The sequence below is a fragment of the Aedes albopictus genome, chromosome 1 (genome assembly GCF_035046485.1).
Source record: "Aedes albopictus strain Foshan chromosome 1, AalbF5, whole genome shotgun sequence".
Lineage (NCBI taxonomy): Eukaryota > Metazoa > Arthropoda > Insecta > Diptera > Culicidae > Aedes > Aedes albopictus.
In genome coordinates, this window is record NC_085136.1 from 256,641,961 (window position 1) to 256,663,971 (window position 22,011).

General features: G+C 41.7%; 1 protein-coding gene across 2 annotated transcripts in view; it reads left to right on the forward strand.

Moving 5' to 3' along the window:
* The window catches only part of LOC109400513 (ATP-binding cassette sub-family G member 8), a 274,620-nt gene that overhangs the window by 145,043 nt on the left and 107,566 nt on the right, over window positions 1–22,011 (forward strand). Inside the window, exon 1 of one of the 2 annotated variants that reach the window (XM_062846650.1) lies at window positions 7,477–7,555. The exons of the other annotated variant lie outside the window; for it this stretch is intronic. The gene's annotated coding sequence lies outside the window, so the exon portion shown is untranslated. Of the gene's footprint in view, window positions 1–7,476; window positions 7,556–22,011 lie in introns of those variants that run through there. 2 annotated transcript variants of the gene reach the window in all.

Consider the following 22,011-nt stretch of genomic DNA (forward strand, 5'->3'; position numbering starts at 1 on the left):
TGATATTCTTGAGTTGTTCAATGGAGAATGCCACAAAAAAAAATCCTGGGTGATTTCCATCCCCATAACATCTAGGAGAGTTCTAGAATGGACTCTCGATGGATCTGCAAGAATTGGACCTGGAGGATCTGCAAGAACTCCAAAAGGAACTGTTACAAAAATAAAAGAAAATAAATTATTATAATGGATATCACGACACACCCCAAGTAACATTTTGATGATCAATTAGTCTTGTAAAAGCTTTAAGAACCGTCATAAAACCCTATGCCTTTTATTTTGGTTTTATATTGGTTCCAAGAACCTCTACTAGTCTATTTGACTAAAACATGTTACTTGGGATAGAACCTTACAAATGCGCAAACAATAAACATCACAAATGCAAACAGCAGAACACAGAACATACATGTGCCCTGTTATCCAGATGGATAACACCTTACGATCACAGGATGACGAGGTTTTCATGTATTGGTTTGGGTCCATCAGTCATCCTGGAGTAAGTGTTTTGAATGGCATTTCGTCTTTTAGTTGACAGTCATTGCTGCTGCTTTCATAGCTCGTTTTTGTCTAGGAAAACTTATCCTAATCGGGCCTCCTGATTCGGGCTCTATTACTATGTAGAGCTCTGTAACTTGAAGTCCGTGTCAGGGAAAGGTCTGTATCTCTAGTATTTAATAGCAATCAAAATTGGATTACATTTTATGAGCCTCTATTGTGCCAGAATCCTATGAATGTACATTAAATCAGGGGAATATTTAAAATAAAACATGTAAACACAAACAACGCACGAAGATTAAATTTATAACACATTTAACTATTATTCTGTTTTATTAATGAAACAAACATTTATACTCGTAACAGAAATCCTGGAGAAATCCAGAAATAGTTCCTGAAGGAATCCTGGGTGGAGTTCCTGATAATTTTCTGGTAGCAGTTTCTGCAAGAATCTCGGAAAGAGTTCCTGGAGAGATCATTTCCGAAAGTATCCTGGAAGAAGTTCCTAGAGGAATCCGGAAAAATTCTTGGAGAAATCCTAGAAGAGGTTCTCGGAGGAATCTCAGGAGAAATTTTCTAAAGGAATCCCACGGAAGAGGAAGAGGTTTTTGGAGGATTTCCGGAAGTAGCTCCGAGAGGAATCCCGGAATGTCTACTCAAAAGAATCCCAGATGGAAATGCTAGAGGAATCCAGGAAGAAGTTCATGAATAAATAGAAATCCTGGAAAAAGTTCCCAGAGGAATCCGGGACGGAGTTGCCGAAATACTTCTAGAAGAACTTCCTGGAGGAATACTAAAAGATATTTTTGGAGTGATCTCAGATGGAGTTCTCAAAGGAATCCCAGGTGGAATTTCCGGAGGAATCACGGAAGAAGTTCTTGAAGCAATTCCGGAAGAAATTCCTGAAAGAATCCCGCAAGAAGTCCTTATGGGATTTTCGAAAAAAAGTTTTTGGAAGAACTCAGGAACGGGTTCCCGAAGGAATCACGGGAGGAGTTCCCGAGAGAATTCGAGAAGAAATTTCTTTGCGGAATCCTAGGAGAGGTTCTCAGAAGGAGCTCTTGGAAGAATTCCAGGATAAATTCTCGGAGGAATCCCGGAAGGAGTTCTTCAAGCATTTCCGGAAATAGTTTCTGAAAGAATCATAGAATAAGTTCTTGGAAGAACTCCGAAATTTTGGAGGATTTCCCGAAGACACTCCCAAAGGAAACCCGGAATGACTTCTCGAAAGATTCCCAGAAGGAGTTCCTAGAGGAATCCAGGAAGAATTTCTTGAATAAGTACAAATCATGGAAGAAGTTCCAGGAAGAATCCCGGATGGAGTTCCCGTAGGAAATCCAGGAGGAGGTCTTATAGCAATCCTAGAAAAAGTTTCTGGTAGACTCTCGAAAAGATTTCCCTGAGAGATCGCTGAAGAAGCTCCCGAGAAAAGTTTTTGAAGGATTTCCGGAAAAAGTTCTTGGAGGAACTCAGAAAGGAATTCCCGGAGGAATCCCGGAAGGAGTTCCCAATAGAATCCTGGAAGAAGCTCCTGAAGAATTCCTGGAAGGTGTAAGAATCCCGGAAATAATTTCATGGAGGAATCCTTGAAAGAGTTCTTGAAGCAATCCCGGAAGAAGTTCCTGAAAGAATTTCGCAAGAAGTCCTTAGGGGATTTTCGGAAAAAGTTTTTGGAAGAACTCAGGAACGGGTTCCCGGAGGAATTACGGGAGGAGTTCCTGAAAGAATTTCAGAAGAAGTTCCTTGAGGAATCCTAGTGGAGGTTCTTGGAGAAATCTCAGAAATAGCTCTCGGGGGAATTCCAGGATAAATTCTCTGTGGAATCCCGGAATGAGTTCCTGGAGGAATCCCGGATAGAGTTCCCGTAGGAAACCCAAAAGGAGTTCTTGAAGCAATCTCAGAAAAAGTTTCTGAAAGAATCACTAAAAGATTTCCCAGAGGGATCGCTGAAGAAGCTCCCGAAAGAAGTTTTTGGAAGATTTTCCGGGAAAAGTTCTTGGAGGAACTCAGAAAAGAATTCCCGGAGGAATCCCGGAAGGAGTTCCCGATAGAATCCTGGAAGAAACTCCTGGAGGAATCCTAGAAGAGGTGCTTGGAAGAATTCCAGAAGTTTTTGGAAAAATCCCGCGAAAATCTTTTGAAGGATTCCCTGAAGGAATTCCCAGAGAAATTCCGAAATTTTCCAAAAGAATCCTAGAATGAGTCCAAAGGAATCTCGAAAAGAGTTCCTTGAGGAATCCAGGAAGAAGTTCAAGAATTAGTAGGAATCCTGGAACGAGTTCTCTGAAGATTCCCGGAAATAATTCCCTGGAGAAATCCTGGAAGAAATTCTTGAAGCAATCCTGGAAGTAGTTCCTAAAAGATTCTCGGAAGAAGTTCCTAGAGGAATCCAAAAAAAATCCTGGATACTTTTTGGGGAATTCCCAGAAAAATTTCCTTGATGAAACACAGTGTTCCTCAAGAAATTCCCAAAGAAATCGCTGAAGCAACTCCTGGAGGAATCTCGTTACACCTGGAGATCACCAGAGCAGACGGAATTACAATTCGACCACGTTCTGATTGACCGACGGCGCTTCTCCGACATTATCGACGTCAGGACCTATCGTGGCGCCAACATCGACTCCGACCACTACCTAATTATGGTCAAACTGCGCCCAAAGCTCTCCGTTATCAACCATGTACGGTACCGGCGACCGCCATGGTACAACCTAGAGCGACAAAAACAACCGAATGCCGCCTCAGCACAAGCGAGAATCTCGAGGCCGCGTTGCCAGACGAGAGCGAGCTCGATGAGGCCCCTCTAGAGGACTGCTGGAATACTGTTAAAGCAGCCATCAACAACGCAGCCGAGAGCACCATCGAGTACGTGGAACGGAATCGACGGAATGAATGGTTCGACGAAGAGTGCAGAACGGTTAGGGAGGAGAAGAACGCAGCGAGGGCTGTAATGCTGCAGCAAGGGACTTGACAGAACGTGGAACGTTACAAACAGAAGCGGAAACAGCAGACCCGCCTCTTTCGGGAAAAAAGGGCCGCCTGGAAGAAGCGGAGTGTGAAGAAATGGAACTGCTGTGCCGTTCCCAAGAAACACGGAAGTTCTACCAGAAGCTCAACACATTCCGCAACGACTTCGTGCCGCAAGCCAAAATATGCAGGGATAAAGACGGAGGCCTCTTGATGGACGTACGTGAGGTGATCGAAAGGTGGAAGCAGCACTTAGATGAGCACCAGAGTGACGTGGAGAGCGTATGCACGGAAAACCACGGCAACCAACGGAGGAAACGACTACGCCAATGCAGCAGAGGACGGAAATGATCCAACTCTCACGTTGAGAGAAGTTAAGGATGCCACTCATTAGCTCAAAACCAACAAAGCAGCTGGTGAGGATGGTATCGCAGCTGAACTCATCAAGATGGGCCCAGAAAAGTTGGCCACCTGTCTGCACCGGTTGATAGTTGGGGATCAGAGAAACCAAACAACTACCGGTGGAGAGGAAGGAAGGGGTAATCTGGTCCATTTACAAGAAAAGAAGCCGTTTGGAATGTGAGAACTTCAGTGCGGTTACCTTTTCAAGTAGTATCCCAGAAATACCGTGAATACCAGATTCTCAGGGCGTTTCAGGAGTATCAGTGATTCTCACGGGGTTGCATGGGTTTGATTGATTGATTTGTCTTTATTAAAGAGACTTTCAGCCCTTGGCTGGTTCGTCTCTCCACCAGGTTGCATGGGGATTCCAGGGGTATTTCAGGGTGTTCCAGAGAGTTTCAGGGTTTCTCAAGCTCGCTTCTCAATGGTGCTCTACGGGGTATCAGGGACATTTCAGGGGGCATCAGGGGCGTTTCAGGAGGACACAGCGGGGCTTGAAGGGCTCCCAGGGGGTTTCAAAGAGGTACCTGGAGGTCTCGGAGGCGTTTCAAGGAGTATCAAGGGTTTTCAGGGGGTCCCAGTGGCATTTTAGTGGGTCTCAGGGGCGTTTCAATGGGTTTTGAGGGAATCGCAGGGAGTTTTACAGGTGAGTTCCAGGAGACTTAGGGGCGTTTCAGGGGATAACATGGGGTTTCAGGGCAGTTCTATAGGGCGCTTCATGATTTCAGGGGCGTTCCAGGGGATACTAGGGGGTCATCAAAGAGGTGGGGGGGGGGGGTTCCGGAGGTTCCAGTGGGTCTCAGAGGTCCTTCAGGGGGTCAAGTTAGCGTTTAAAGTGATATCAGTGGTGTTTAGCAGAGGCCCATGGAGTTTCAGGAGATACCTGGTGCATGACCTGGTGTCTCAGAAACAAGCTCAAAAGAGTTTAAGGGGGTCTTAGGGAGTACCTGGATGACGCATTTCAGGAGGTGTCAGGGGGTTTCACGGGGGTTCCAGGGACGTTTCAGGTGGGTCCTGGTAGTTTCAAGTTTCACACGGAGTTTTCAGGGAGGTTCCAAGGGATCACAGGGTATTCCAGTCTCATAGGCGCTTCAGAGGATCCCAGGAGGTTTCAAGGGGTCTCAGGAGCGATTCAGGGAGTCGTAGTGGGTTTCAGAGGAACCCTTCTGTGGAGTCTCAGAGCCACTTGAAGGAATCCAGAGGCATTCCAAGGAGTCTTGGGAGTGTTTTAAAGAGTCCCAGGGGTTTCAGAGGGGTACCCAGAGATCTCAGGAACGTTTTAGGGGGACACAGAGGGTACCTGGAGGCAAGTCCGTGCGCAGACTGGGGATGGGGGTTAACCTGAAACTCCCCTTCTTCTCTTCGGTGCATGGGGTTTCAAAGGCGTTTCAGGCGGTCTCAGGGGCTTTTCAGGAGGTCTCAAATCCCTTCTAGAGGGTCTCAAGGGTGCTTCAGGTGGCTTGGGGCCGTTCCAAGGGGTATTAGGGGCTCTAGGATTTTTAAACAGGTACTTGATTTCCAGCGACCTCTAAGACACTTAATACTATTGAAACGCTCCTGAAGTCCCCGTTATTGCTTTGAAATACACCTGAACGCACTTAAACTCTTAATACTTCTTCAGAAATATCGTTGAAACCCCTTAAAACGCCCCTGCATTATTCATAATCACATTGAAACGCCCCCTAATTCTTTTTAAATTCCCCTGAGATCGCTTGATACGCCTTTAAAGGCATAAGAAAATTCAACGATACCTGTGAAAACGCTATTATCCCTCCTTTTGCATTTCGGTCATTTTTGACCCAAACTGTAAGTTCTGCTAACCTGCTCTTAAAGTAAAAGTGAAGACATTCTCATTAGACATTTCCCCAAAATCACCAGGAGAGATTTTGGGGAACTCCTATTTCATGTACACTCCCGATCAAAAGTTTGGGGTCACATGTCATTTTTTAGGCCCATGTCTTCGCCAATTTGTGTCCGATTTCAAGACCCTAGGCCTCTTTCAAAAGATAATAAGTCAAAGAAACTTTGAACATGATTTAAAAGAAACTTTTTTCAAAAAAAATTGTATACAAACTCAACCCAAAGTTGCCAAATTTTCTAAAAAATTAATATAAACTTACGGCAGTGTCGCTGGAAATTTGGTCGACTAAATTTTAAGATGAGAGCGGTAATATGACCCATTTTCTATTAGCTTTCAACTGCTTTTTACAGAACTTAGCTAAAAAATCTAGAAAAAAAACGACTCACTTGAAGTGCAAATTTTCGGTAATACCAATCCGTGTGGTCAAATTATGAAATTCAAATAACTCAACGTACATATGTACAGATGGGTAAATTATTGGTTAAATTGGGAAAAAAATCCACAGCTCAGGTGAGATTTGAACTCACGACCCTTATTCGCTAGACAACAGAGATTGTTATATTTGCGGTTTAGGGGAAGATGATATAGATCGATAAGATTAGAATTGAACCTTATGACAACTAAGTTGCCGGGTCATTAATTGGCTCGGTAGCTTAGTTGGTAAAGCACTTGTCTAGCGAATAAGGGTCGTGAGTTCAAATCTCACCTGAGCTGTGGATTTTTTCCCAATTTAACCAATAATTTACCCATCTGTACATATGTACGTTGAGTTATTTGAATTTCATAAAAAAAAAAGATATGATTCCTTGATGTCATCGACCAAAAGTTTAAGGTCACCCCTCAAAATGATGTCATCGGCCAAAAGTTTGGGGTCACTATCGTAAAATATGGAAAAGTGATGTGTAGATATCTTTGTCATCTTACATCCAAATTTAATTCTTCTTCATAATGAATGGTACTTTCTGCATAGACATTGAATTTACATACTTACACATAACGTAAAGATGCCTCATTTTTTTTAATGTGGTGAAATATGTTAACTTTACGTAACATTTTGATATACAAAAATCGTTAAATACGTTACGTTAAAGACATGAATCGTAAATTTAGTTAATTATCTTTGATATGAGCCAAAAAGAATTAAAATTGAACTATAGAAGACGAAGATATCATCAAATCACTTTTCCATATTTTACGAAAGTGACCCCAAACTTTTGGCTGAGACATCATATTAAGGGGTGACCCTAAACTTTTGGTCGATGACATCAAGGATTAAATTACTTAATAACTCTTTTTCTAGATTTTTATGCTAAGTTCTGTAAAAAGCTGTTGAAAGCCAATAGAAAATGGGTTATATTACCACTCTCATCTTAAAATTCCCAGCGACATTGCCGTAAGTTTACATTCATTTTTTAGAACATTTGGCAACTTTGGGTTAAGTTTACATACACAATTTTTTGAAAAAGTTTCTTTTAAATCATTAAAAGTGTCTTTGACTTATTAACTTTTGAATGAAACCTAGGGTTTTGAAATCGGACGCAAATTGGCGGAGATATGGGCCTAAAAAAATTACATGTTTTTGAGGGGGTGACCCCAAACTTTTGATCGGGAGTGTATGCCAAAAGTGGCACCATGAATTTAATAAGAAACAGTCATTTGACTGTCTCGAGTTTCATCACCATAGTTTCAACTTCTAGTTTTGTTGATTTCAACTATGAAAACTAATAACAATATTCATTTTCTTATATTTTCAGGTAGCTCGGGTTACTATTCTCTAACCAACAATTGCAACTAAGATTTGCACGCCTCTCTCAAGATTGTCTAACCTGATTTAAGGTAGGTTTGCAAAATCATCATTGTCAAAAAATGCTGTCAGTTAATAACAAGGAAAGTGCTCATAGATCTTCACGGATTCAGGAAAACACTTGAGCTGCCTTTTCGCACTCCTGTTTATTTCGTTCTGTGCACTTTTTGTCTCTTTCCCTAGCTTTCTACCTTCTTTCTACTTCCACCCACTTCTAGTCTGACCTTTTTTTCGGGGCCCCTTTCTCCTGCTGCCATCATCCATCGATTATCTCCTTCCTCGTTCTTCTTCCTCTTCCCGTTCGATGCAACATTTATCGCCTATTCGGATCGACTGTTCCTCGTCTTTTGGAGAACAAGCCTTCGCTGGCCTTCGGCCGGGTATTTCAAATGGCCGGATCCTTATCTGCCCAAGCCTTCCTCGGATGTCGGCGGAAAGTGACCCATTTTAGGGGTTAGGGTTCACCTCTTTTGTTGTGATGAAACCACGGTTTATGGTAAAACCTCGGGGTTCTGTGTGAGGGGGAAAAATCCAGGTATTCCAGGTATATAATTTCTCGAATCACCTAGACTTAGCTTTCACCTGTGTCCTTAAATGCCTACATACACAATAGACACACCGTGGACACTTCACATCGGACTTCACTAGTGTTTCTAGGCCGTTTATTCGGTCAATTGAGGATCTCTAAGATCCTAATGGCCTCCTTTCGCTACCACCGTCTACGTCCATTTTCAGGCAAGGCAGAGAAATCTAGTGGCTATTGTTGATGGATATCGGTAGCTGCTGTTTATGTCTGCGTCCTTTTCGGTTACCCAGCAAACACAAAGAGTGGAAACAAACACTTTCCTGAATTTATTATTTACTAACAAACGAATACTATTCTAGACCTCGACAAACTCTCGCACACCTGCCGAGGGCGTACTACGAACCGTTACAAGTTCTTCCTTCGGAAGGGAAGTAAAGCGCGGGTCCCAAGATAAACTAGCCCTGAGTTGAAACTTCTTGGACATAGAGTATCTTCGTTCCTGCCACACAATATCCACAAGAAAAAATAATCATTGGCAGAGGAAGCTTTCAGTTAAAAACTTTGCTGAGAAGCAGGATTTATCACAGGGGGCCTTTTACTCCAACAAGAAGGAAGTCTGGAAAATTATTTCACTGTCATCGTGATAATAAATGGCTGTTTTGTAGAGGTTCAAGTCGGTGCGTGGACGCCTTTTGGTAAACGTAAGGTAAAAGATTGACTATGCTGTGCCATGAATTTGAAAGAAAAGCAAAGGAACATTAGTTGTATATGTGGAGGAGAAGGAAAAAGCTTGAGCTTGAGTTTCATTGACCGCTCGTAGATGCTACTCCAGTATCGCCAGACCAGCTTCGTACACAACGAACTACTGAGATTATCTGCCGGGGACTAGCAGGCATCTTCAGTGTGTATTAGGCGACAATGGCGCCTGCCACGTCACGTTGCAGGTCAATGTGGAGAAGGGGAAGAAAGTGACGATTGCAACCGTTTGTATCCACATCAGAACGAATATACCTCTGCGTCAGCACAAATTCATGCGGATGTCGGAGTGTTGGTGGGATATGGTTGGCAGAGGGTTCACACAATGGTGCGTGGATGCCAGGCGTAAGGTGATAGATTATTTAGAGCGATTATTACTATGAAGCTAATGCGGCACAGTTCGCTTGATTGCTTGTAGGCGTTATCTGATAGATTTAAACTTTGCTGTGAAAGTTGTAAGGAAGGGAAACGGCTCTTCAACCGGTTCTAGTTCTAGCGATGACTATGAACAATGAACATACAACATGAGTTGTATATATGGAGAGTATAGTATAAAGAAAGATACAAAGTAGAAGAAAAGGGACGGGCCAAGGATTGAATCCAGAACCTTCTGCGGTAGCCACTAGACCATCAAGCCCGTTCATATGTGGAGGAGAAAGAGAAAGTAGACAGACAGAATAAAAGAGGACAAGGACGAGACAGGGATTGAACCCAGGATCTTCTGCATACGAATGTCAGACCACGAGATCCGTATTTATCGACAATATCTTGCTGAGACATAATACTTGATAGCAAAAATGAATTATGATACGCGTGACAAGCTTTGAAAGCGAGCTCCGTCTTCTAGCTCCACCATTTTTTTGCTTAACTCCGTCAATTGCTTCAGACACCACACCTGAATATTTCTAGCCTAATTTGTGAGTCAGTTGGGCAACCTCTTAGGAAAGGAACCACCGCTAAGACCCACATCTATGAAACGCTACGCGATGACAACAGACCCAAAACAAGTTCTATTACTGCACCCCGACCGGACCGGCCCGAGCATTCGCAATGTGCCCGCCAAGACCAACTTGCAACGTCTCTGTCACATTCTAACCCCTACCTACAGACCTAAAATTATGCTCTAAAATGGCACACACCAGCCAAGTCAGCAGCCAGCGTTAGCCGGCCAAACCCCAAACGCATATTTTTCTTCTCCGTGTGGAACAAACGGCAATCTCAGTAACCACAGTCGCCCGCCAGCCAGTACCTGGTATTTATGGTGTCACACATGGCCTGCTACGATCTGACGCTTGCCTGCTGTAGGGCTCGACCGACACATATTCCTACGGCTTTTCCGCCGAGCCAAGAACCAGATTTCGGCTTACCTAGGAGCAAAAAGCCGTCCATCCAGCTGACACTCGACTCACTTACCTCTTTCGTATGGTCGTTGATGAAGAAATCACACGTTTGCTAGAGGTTTGCTTTATGACTGGTTTTCCATCATCATTATCATCATCATCGCGATCCTCCAGAGGGGAAAGGAGCTCAACCGGGCGGAGTACGCTTCGCGTACCTTAGTGTCAAACAAGCACTTCAAATCGAGCCGCATTGTTTATGAATTTCTAACACGCGTTCCATAAAGAGGCGTTTCGATGGAATTGTTTCAACTTAACCCCAAAACTCAGGAACGCGAAAAGTTGGCCAAGCTTTCTTTGAACGTTTAGTGCCGGCTGTCAACATTCATCGAATCACACATTCCCGATCAGCCTTTCGAAGGGAGTGACACATGTTTTGTACAGTTTGGAATGCAAAATCAATAAACCAGTAAGACATTGGCTACTGTGGGCGAGACAAGAGCAACAGACATGACTATATTCAATGAACGTGGTGCGTCCACCTTATAAAGCACCGTTCGATCAGTCGCCGGAGAAACCAAATGAAAGGGAAAAGTGTGACACATATGGAATGCCGCGCCGGAGAAGCATGTCATGATTTCTGATCGTCGTCATCGTCAAGTGCCGGGAACATTTTACCCGAATGGACATTAATCATACATGTCGGAGAAAGTAATATTTTGGACGTGATGTTGAATATCTCATGTCCTGCTAATATATCCATGTTATCTACGAATCAAATTAATTGACCGGATTTCAAAAAAATCGCACCCTTAATGTTGAGACGGGCTCGTCGCGTGACATCTTACTAGACATTATTGATAGTCAGGAATAAGAGGAATAAGTGTCTGCAATTCGAAATGCAAGGCCCAACAAATTCCTTAACTCCTGGTGTACGATCTTTATCATATCTTGCTCAATTTGGGACAAACCTTTGTCACATTGGGTGGATTGCTACCCAGCAAATGCACATTGCAAAATTGTCATTATTGTTGCACTATGGTTGAAATTTCAGTCAGTGAGTCAATCACATTTTCTTCTGTATTGAAAAACATTGTGAAAGATTCATTATAACGTTGAATTTACCGAAACAGCACGAGAGAGGGGTACATCTTTCAATGTTGAATCTTCTTCTTCTTAATGGCGTAACGCCTCAGCTGAGAACAAGTCTGCTGCTCAGCCTTAGTATCCTATAAGAGTAGAAACGAGATCGATGGCTCAGTACTGAACTATCGGTCACTACTCGGTGTCACTACGATAAGAATTTCCACAGTTAGACTTTTCTCTGTCAATGACCGTTTTGCATGTACTTAACTTACCTATCTTCTTGTACCGGTCGGATGACTCTCGAGAACCATTTTAGTCGAGTTGCTATCCGACATCCTGATTACGTGACCCGCCCACCGTAGCCTCCCGATTTTCGCGGTATGGACGATGGTTGGTTCTCTCAGCAGCAGATGCAGCTCGTGGTTCATTCACCTTCTTCAGGTCCCGTCGTCCATCTGCACTCCGCCGTAGATGGTTCGCAACACCTTCCGTTCGATAACTCCAAGGGTGCGTAGATCCTCTGCACGTAGAGGCAATGTCACCAGTAAGCCCAAGTACACGAATTCTTCAACCGCCTCGATTTCATTACCTTCGATAGAAATTCGGGGTGGTGGGCGCGGTGATTCTTCCCTGAAGCCCTTTGCCATCATATACTTTGTCTTCGACACTAGTCCGATTCGCCTGGCTTCACTCTTAACTGGTATGTACGTCTCCGCCATCGTTTCAAATCAGTGAAACGAAGCAGCTGAACGGACTTCGTGAAAATCGTTCCACTCGTGTTTATCCCCGTTCTCCTTAAGGCGATTACACCCTCTAAAGCAATGTTGAACAGCAAGCACGAAAGACCATCAGATTCGAAGGCACTCGAGAGTGTCCCTGATACTCGAACTACGCACATCACTCGATCCATCGTCACCTTGATCAATCGTATCAGTTTACCCGGGAATCCATTTCGTGCGTAATCTGCCATAGCTAGTCTCGATCGATTGTATCATACGCCGATTTGAAATCGATGAACAAGTAATGTGTGGACACGATGTATTCGCGGCATTTCTGCAACACCTGGCGGACGGCGAACATCTGGTCCATTTTAGCGCGTTCACCCATGAATCCAGCCTGATATTGCCCCACGAACTCTCTTGCAATCGGTGATAGACAGCGGCATACAATTTGAAAGAGTATCTTGTACGCAGCGCTCAGTAGTGTGATCGCGCGATAGTTTCCGCAATCCAACTTGTCGTCTTTTCTGGTGATGGAACACACGATATTTTCCATCCATTCATGCGGTAATTAATCCAACTGGATGGCACTCATCGAACAGTGAGTGACATAATTTCTGCGTAGGAGTAACGTACGTTACGTTGTTCAGGGGATTTACAAAAAAAAATAAGGGCGTGGTGGGTGTTTAGGCGTTCTCATCGTATCAATGCGTTCGTTGTGAATGTGATTTTCTGCGATGCCGATTGTCCACATACCGGTGCGGATTCCTCGGATGATCGCCTTATTGACCAGGGGAACACGGTGATTGATGGCTGGTGGGAGATCTTTTCTTTTATATATTTACCCTCCAGAGAATTCGCAAATTCCTCAACAGATTTCTTCAAATATTCTACTGTTATTCCTTCAGGGATTCCTACTTCAAATCACAAAAAAAATCTAGGAATTTGCCTAGTATTGGAAATCCACTTGAGATTCCTTTAGGAATTCTCACTGGGATTTATTCAGAAACTTTTGGTTAAATGCTCCTGGAAGTCTTACTGGCATTTCTCAGGTGAACCCAGCTGAGAATTCTTCAGCAATTGTTGAAGGACTCTCAAGAGCAATTACTGTAGAAATCCCAGCTGAAAATACTTCAGATGTTCCAGCAAGATTCCTGAATGAATCATTGAAGGTATTCCAGAACAAATTGCAAGAGAAGCTCCTTAAGGAATCTTTGAAGAAACTTCTGGGGCAATCCTAGCAAAGATTTTGAAGAAATTCTATCGAGCATTCCTGGAGGATTTCCTAAAAGATTTTTCGGGGAATTCATCTTGAAATTTCTTCAGCAATGCGTGGGATTTTCTTTAGAAGTTTAAACTGGGATTGCTGAGGAAACTTCTTCAAAAATTCGTTCAGGATTTCCTCCATCTAGGGAGTCCATTATTTCTCGTCCATGTATTTCTCCAATTATATTTCTATGCATTCCTCTACGGACTTTTCTGAAAATTCCTATTATAATTTCTCTAGCTATCCCTTCAGAAATTGTTCCAGGAATGCCTGCTTTAATTCTCTATTTCTTTATGGATTCCTCCAAGAATTGTTCTTGGCATTTCTCCGCGGACTTCTCCAAAGGTTCCGTCAGGAAGTTCCTATAAGCAGCCCCCTCGGAGTTTCTGTGACACAGGGATTCATCGAAGGGTTCCCGCAGAAATTCTCTCTTGGATTTTCCCAAGAATGCATTTCCAGATATTTCACTTATGGTTCTTCGATGGGTTTTCAAAGAATCCCCCGGGAAATTCTCTCTGAGGTGCCTCTAGAGATTAGTCCATAGATTCCTTAAGGTATTCGTGTGAAATTACCTCTAGAAATTCTTGTTGGTATTCCTTAAGGAACTCTGGATAGAATTGCTGCCGTAGCATCTTCACGGACTTCTTCGGAAATCCATACCGGGAGAATTTTTAATTTTTCTAAGGGTTCCTCTCACTCAGTATTCCTACAGCAAATCATCTTGAGATTTTTTTAGGGACTTCTGTTGGGTTGCTCCAGAACTGCAACTCGGGGATACCTCCAGACATTTCCTGGCATTCCTGGAAGTATTACAAGAGCAATTTCTGGATTTTTTTGTTTGCTGTGTTTCGGGGTTTCTCTAAGAATTCTTGCTAGGGTTTCCCAATGAGGAATTCCACGGAGTCATGTCAGTCGATCCTGAGCGACCATTTCAAAAATATCTGAAACTTTGCACAGTTTTTCAATTTCATCTAAATCGCCATTTTTCGATATCAAACCTTCATATTCACTCACGACTAACTTTTCAAAAGGGTGTATGCGAAAACAGTTCAAAAATATTCTAAAAGCTGTACAGCAAAAACGGATTGTTCGATTGTTATGAATTTTCCAGCAAAGTTAGATAACTAAATGATGATTCCTTAGAAAATATACACTGTAAAAAAATTATTTTTTTACTTTAAAAAAATATGATCTTTGTCACAAAAACTCAAATATCTTAAAACCCTATCTTTTTACCAACGTCAATTTTTTAGGGGAAATGGCCCTTCATATCAGCTATCTACCATAAAATTTTGGTGATGGTAAACTGATAAACAAAAAAGTTATAACATTTCAAACATTTCACAATTTTTACATTTAGTAACAAAAACATTTTTTTTTTCTGTGTAAATTATTTTGAGAATTATTTTTTGATGCTGATTTTATTGTAAAGGCTACCGCCTGAATTAAACAAGTTGTTTTCATGATATTTTTGTTTGATTTTTATAATTTCTATAGTATCTATTTGAAACTTAGATGCGATCCAGTGTTTTGATCAAAAATATTGAGAGTGTCATACTTTTTATTGTACGTGACTGGTGAAAAAATCCCTTGATAGTGTTGAAAAGCTGTTGATTATAAGAAAAACGGAATTAAACTTATTTTTAAGACAAAAGCTGTATAATAAAAGTTTTATATACGCGTATACGTCTAGTTTATCTGCAAAAAAATACCTCTTAAAGAACAGACTTTATGATCGGAAGAATGCGAGTAACTTCAACAAAAACAAATGCATGAGAGGTACATACCACATACAAACAGACGAAACGCCTAGAACAATTTTCCTGAAAATCCATCGCCCAGTTCACACTACCACCACCTGGTGGAAATGTTTCACGAAACACTGCGTTGTGCAATATCTTCATCAGAAGGCACTAGTGTGAAACGTCAAACGCAAAGAAAAACGATGGGCACTCTTCTGGTTATGAAAGCCACAACCAAGATTCAAAATGATCGTTAAAGGCGTGGTCAATGAAAATTTCGTCAGTGTTACGTTTGTTTGTCTGTATACATACCATGACAATGCTCACGAAAAAGCAAAAAAAATACTACCGCTATGGATATTAAATAGTAATTTTTTTCTTCAGCCAAGCAAACAACACCAAACTAGTCAGTTAAAACTAATAAGTGATTTTGTTTATTATAATCTAACGAACAACATGAACAGTCGCTTTCTCAAAGGTTTTCAACTCAACGCTCTCTTGTAGACCGAAAAAAAATGTTCAAAGGAGTTACGAAATCTCACCGAAAGCACCATAGATAAACTGAAAGAGACTGGTTATGCCCAAATTGAATACAAATTTTCGCATTTGCACGTCCTGCCGTCTAGACTTTGACAAACGAGCCATCTGTATATCATCGGTAAATCAGGGCGCAGGAAGTTCAAAAACGACAACAACTGAGAAATTGCCAGAAGTGCTAAGTGCAGAGAGTCATGCCACCGTACCATCAGCGACATCAGTTTAAACAATTTAATCACGCCCCTTTTCAAAAATGCTTTGATATATACTTCAACATCTATACCCATTTCAATATTTTTAACGTTGCAAAACATGCTTTCAACATTCATCTTGAAGAAGAGGGAAAACACTTGTCCTCAAATGTAACAGCAAATTAATGAATAAACGACTAATGCGCGGAGGGCGTGATAAAATCGGAACATTACTGTACATATAATATACATAATACATAATAAAAACAGCTTGTTTTACTCACGCAAGGCTATTAACAATAAAATCAGCATCAAACTGCGATTTCCGGCCAAAATAAGGCAGGAACAAATCTCATTTTCTTCTTTTGTCACAACGCTCGTTGACTCATCAATGGGGAGGATGATAAATAATAAATGTATTCGATGGAAAAATATCCGAACAATTAGGCAACATCGATAAACTCATCGGATTTATTAAGAAAGTTTATCCTCTCCTCTTCTTGGCGTAACGTCCTCACTGGGACAAAGCCTGCTTCTCAGCTTAGTGTTCTATGAGCACTTCCACAGTTTTTAACTGAGAGCTTCCTCTGCCAATGACCATTTTGCATGTGTATATCGTGTGGCAGGCACGAAGATACTCTATGCCCAAGGAAGTCAAGGAAATTTCCTTTACGAAAAGATCCTGGACCGACCGGGAATCGAACCCGTCACCCTCAGCATGGTCATGCTGAATACCCGTGCGTTTACCGCCTCGGCTATATGGGCCCTATGTGGAACTCGAATTACACCTAAAATTTGTGCCCCCCTCAAAATGTTGAATTCCGACCAACATTTTACGAGGGGGCGGTGACATAAGAGAAAATTGAAATTTGTATTAGCCTAATTTACACTAAAAAAAATTATTACTAAATGTGAAAATTGTGAAATGTTTGAATTGTCATAACTTTCTTGTTTATTAGTTTATCATCACCAAATTTTTATGGTAGATTGCTAATACAATGGACCGTTTTCCCTAAAAAATTACGTTGGTAAAAAGATAGGGTTTTGAGATATTTGAGTTTTTGTGACAAAAATGATATTTTTAATGTTAAAAAGATTTTTTTCACAGTGTATATTTTCTTAGCAATCACCATTTAGTTATCTAACTTTGCTGAACAATAAAATCAGCATCAAACTGCGATTTCTGACCGAAATAATTTACACAGAAAAAAATATTTACCAAATGTGAAAACTGTGAAATGTTTGAAATGTTATAACTTTTTTGTTTATTAGTTTACCATCACCAAATTTTTATGGTAGATTGCTAATACAATGGAACGTCTTCCCTAAAAAAATTACGTTGGTAAAAAGATAGGGTTTTGAGATATTTGAGTTTTTGTGACAAAAATGATATTTTTTAATGTTAAAAAAGATGTTTTTTCACAGTGTATATTTTCTTAGGAATCACCATTTAGTTATCTAACTTTGCTGAAAAATTCATAGCAATCGAACGAACCATTTTGGCTGTGCAGATTTTTGAATATTTTTGAACCATTTACACATACACCCTTTTGAAAAGTTAGTCGTGATTCAAAATAAAAATTTGATATCGAAAAATGGCGATTTAGATGGAACTGAACAACTGTGCAAAGTTTCAGTTCAATAGAAAATCATGAATTAAAAAATTTCCTTAATTTTGATGCTGTTGCTTGGAATCGCTCCAATGCAGTAATTGCTCTTAATAGTGCATCACGACCGCCTCGAGGAATTCCAGCAGCATTTCTGGAACAATCCCTACAGAAATTCCCAAATTCAAGAGGATTTCCAGTAAAGATGCAATGAGGATTTCCTTGAAGAATTCCTAGAGAGATTTCTGAATTAATTTCTGGAGAAATACGTAGAGAAATTACGAGAGAAATTGCTACAGGAATGTAATAAAGATTATTTGGAGGAATCCCAGCAAGAAATAATAGGGGAATCCCAGAAAATTTCCTGTAAGAATACTTGGAATATCTCTACTAGGGAAACCACATGAGAAATTCATGGGAGAATCCCAGTCGGCGTTCTTGCGGAAAGTCTAAAAGATTTTTTTTGAGAAATTTTTCGAAAACTCCATATAAAAATTACTGAAGAAACTTTCACAAGAATCCCAGTGAGTATTCCTAGAGGGACTCCGGAAGAAATTCTGGAAGAGATCCACGGTGAAATGTAAAGAGGATCTCTTGTAGGAATACATGGAGCAAGCCTTTGAGGTCTAGCAAGAAAAATATTTTGAGGAATCTCAGCAAGAATTCCTGGAGGTTGGAGGAATCCCAAGGGTGAATTCTGAAGGAATCCTTGAAGAAACTTTTGGACGAATCAAAGGAGAAGCTTCTGGAGGAACTTCCACTGGACTCCAAGAGGAATTCTTGCAGAAATATTTGGAGGAATCTTCTTAGAATTACTCCAAGCGGTCAGCAGACATACGGGTTAAAAACTGTCTGGTGGTCTCGTCGGGGTTTGGTTTTCCGGAGGTCTGTCATAGGTCCGGGACACACAGTCGTTGTCAAGTCTGAGCGAGGCTGCTGAATGGCTAGGCGATGTTGAAAATCAGGAATGAGTGTATGGCACTTTGTCGTGGGGTATCAGATATCAGTAGGTCGGCTCCAGAGGCACGTTCTCCTCCATTTCGGAAATCTGTGCCATCGTCATGAACACGAGCCTATTCACCATTTACCTAAGGGAAAAGGGAAGGAAATAAAGGATGAAACAGAGGAAAGGACAGGTAAGGCAATTGGATCATCATACACGCATGAGCGTACCACAATGGGTTCACATAGCGTCCTGAAAAGAGCACTGCGATAGCGCATAAAGCGTAAAGAGCCTGTTAGCTCTTTACCACAGCGGGTCAAGAACAACAGAACGTTCTGAAGATTCAGGTTTCTGAAGTCAGTTTCATTTAATAAGTGTTTACCGAGTACTCGGAAACGCAGTTGCGCAAAAACTAGACAGTTACATATCAATTGATACGAAGTTCCATAATCGGATTCATAACTATCACATGCAAATGAATAAGCTTACTGAATATGCGCCATGTGATAGCTGAGTCGGCAGTAGCCAGTCAATGCTTTGACCAGCATGCTACAATTCTGCTTTGACAAATTTGTTAGATACTTCACCCCAAAAGATGGCTCAGTACAATACAATTTTGTTTGACGACATGACTCCAAACTATTCCAGTATTGTTTGTGTTGAGTGGCAGCCCAGGTGTCAATGTGAAGTTTCACCCAACACTTGGATACCGGAACAGCAGGCTCAGGGCCAATGAAGTCAAATGATGCTCCAGTGCGAGCTAACTCATCAGCCATTTCATTTCCAGCGATGGAAGAATGGCCAGGAAAATGTCCTATATGGGAAATTACAAGCAATTGTAAGATCACTTGGAGCAAAGACAATTTTGTCCAAATTCACCAAAAATGGAAACAACGAGATGTGCGTTGATGTGCGGTTCACAGGAGCTTCTTGTTTGAGATGAATGTGTAGTGGAGCCCATATAGCCGAGGCGGTAAACGCACGGGTATTCAGCATGACCATGCTGAGGGTGACGGGTTCGATTCCCGGTCGGTCCAGGATCTTTTCGTAAAGGAAATTTCCTTGACTTCCTTGGGCATAGAGTATCTTCGTGCCTGCCACACGATATACACTAGCGTGGTTCAAAAAATCGTTTTTGCTCCACACCGCTTAATCGATTCGTAACCAGATTCTGTGCCTTCTCACAAAATTTGAGCTCATTTGGTTGAAAATTGAGACTGCACAAGCCCTTCAAAGTTTGTATGGGAATTACTATGGGAAAACAATGTTTTTCATTCAATCGACCGTAGTATTTCCCCAAATGCCCTAGAGCGTTAGGTGACCCTTGGTACTTCTAGGTTACTCTATCAGCAACAACTTTGCCAAAGACCGCATTCAAATTGCAGGCCTCATTAATTAGTTACCGATTTTTATCCAGAATCGAAATCTTTACTCATGATGGTTAAATTAATCAATGGGCATCACTGCATTTTGTGAAACATAGTAGCCAAGATTTCAGTGTGCTATCTTTGGCGCTATATGCAGCAATGTTGCCTGCTAGGAAGCTGGAGGATCATTGCTAAAGTTGGTCCAGTTGGATACAAATCGATAACTAATTAATGAGGCCTGCAATTTGAATGCGGTCTTCAGCAAAGTTGTAGCTGATAGAGTAATCTAGAATTACAAAGGGTCAACTAATCCTCTAGGGCACTTGGGGAAAAGCTATGGTCGATTGAATGAAAAACATCGTTTTCCCATAGTAATTCCCATACAAACTTTTAAGGGCTTGTGCAGTCTCAATTTTCAACCAAATGAGCTCAGATTTTGTGAGAAGGCATAGAACCTGGTTACGAATCGAATAAGCGGTGTGGAGCAAAAACGATTTTTTGAACCACGCTAATATACACATGCAAAATGGTCATTGGCAGAGGAAGCTCTCAGTTAATAACTGTGGAAGCGCTCATAGAACACTAAGCTGAGAAGCAGGCTTTGTCCCAGTGAGGACGTTACGCCAAGAAGAAGAAGAAGAAGTGTAGTGGAGCAACGTCAAAGAGAGCATCGAGCGCTGCCGTGGGAGTTGAAGAGAGCGCTCCAGACATCGCCATTAGGCACATCCTTTGGAAATGGCGTAATTTTGATTAAGCCGTTCTCATTTCGCCCTTTTGCCACCACTCAAGATATCCATAGGCCAATATTGGCCGAACCACAATTGTGTAAATCCATTTGATATACTTGGGTCTTAGACCCTAGTTGTACCAAAGGTTTGCCGGCATTGCCTGAAGGCCATACAAGCTATCTTGATTCTGAACTCAACATGAAAGGAAAGCTTGGAATCAAGAATAACTCCAACGTACTTTACCTGTTAAGTCACATCGATTTCAGAATCAAAGAGACGCAAAGATCGAACGCCATCACGGTTTCGCCTTTCCGTAAAAAGAACAATAGATGTTTTACTCGGATTAACCGAAAGGCCATATTGGCGACACCAACCCTCAACTACCTGAAGGGCACTTTGCATCAGGTCGAAAAGGTTGCCAACTAACAATTTTAGATAGTCGTCGGCAAAACCATAAGTAGGAAATCCGCTATTATTGAGTCGCCTCAATAGCGTATCTGGTACGAGATTCCACAAAAGTGGTGGCAAGACTCCCCCTTGGGGGCATCCACAAACGCTCAATTTCATAATCGCTGCTTGACGCAGTGTTGAGAAGAGATGTCGGTTTTTGAGCATTTGGTAAATCCAATTGTAAATCATTGGAGATACCATGACCCCGTGCGACTTCCAATCCAATATGGCATCGAAATGCGCGTTGTAAAAAGAAAGGAGACACCCAAGCAGGATTGCTTTTGAGCGAATGCCTTTTCGATATCGTAAACAACCTTGTGTAAAAGAGTCACAGTGGACTTACCAGATTGGTAGGCATGTTGGTTAACATGAAGAGGCACGTTTGCCAGATGAGCATCACTGATGTGATAATCCACAATGCGTTCCAAGCATTTCAGAAGAAAATAGGTCAAACTGATAGGTCTGAAACTCTTTGCTTCTTGATACGAGGCACGACCCACTTTTGGAATAAACTTTACAGTAATATCCTGCCAAGATTTGGGAATATATTCTCTAGAAATACTGCAAACAAATAGTTCCTTCAAAACATTATTTCAAACATGTCCAATCCTCTCTGAAGCAAAATAGGATGAATCTCATTTGCCCCAGGAGATTTAGAAGAGCAAAACTATTTAGTGCCCACTCAACTGATTCTATAGTTACAATACTCCGAGCCAAAACCAGGGAATCATAACAATAAGAAAAGGCAACAGGCTCATCCAAAGATGTAATATCCACATATCCGGGGAAGTGTGTACTGAATAAACATTCCAGAACTTGCTCATCAGAGGAAGTGAAATCACCATTTGGAAAACGAAGTTCGTTCACTTGAAAATCCTTAGATTTTGCAAGGATTATGTTCAACCGACTGGCTTCACTCAGACTGGAAACATTTGCGCAAAGGTTTTACCAGCCGGATTGTTTAGCAGACCAAAGAGTTCTTCCTGTAGTGTTTCTTAAGCTTCACCAGATCAGAGTTCCACCAAAGGATTCTCTTTGGGGTCTTCACAGATCGCCGAGGGCAGACTTCTTCAACAGTCTTCATGACGAAAAATGCGGTATGCCTTACACTTCCTCTCCAGCAGATACCATGAAGGTTGGGCGGTTATTAAGTAATCCAAGGTCTGTACTGTGTAAGTATTCTATCAATCTGGAGCTTCCCAAGTTAATGTCTGAGCCTCGGTCTGAGCTAC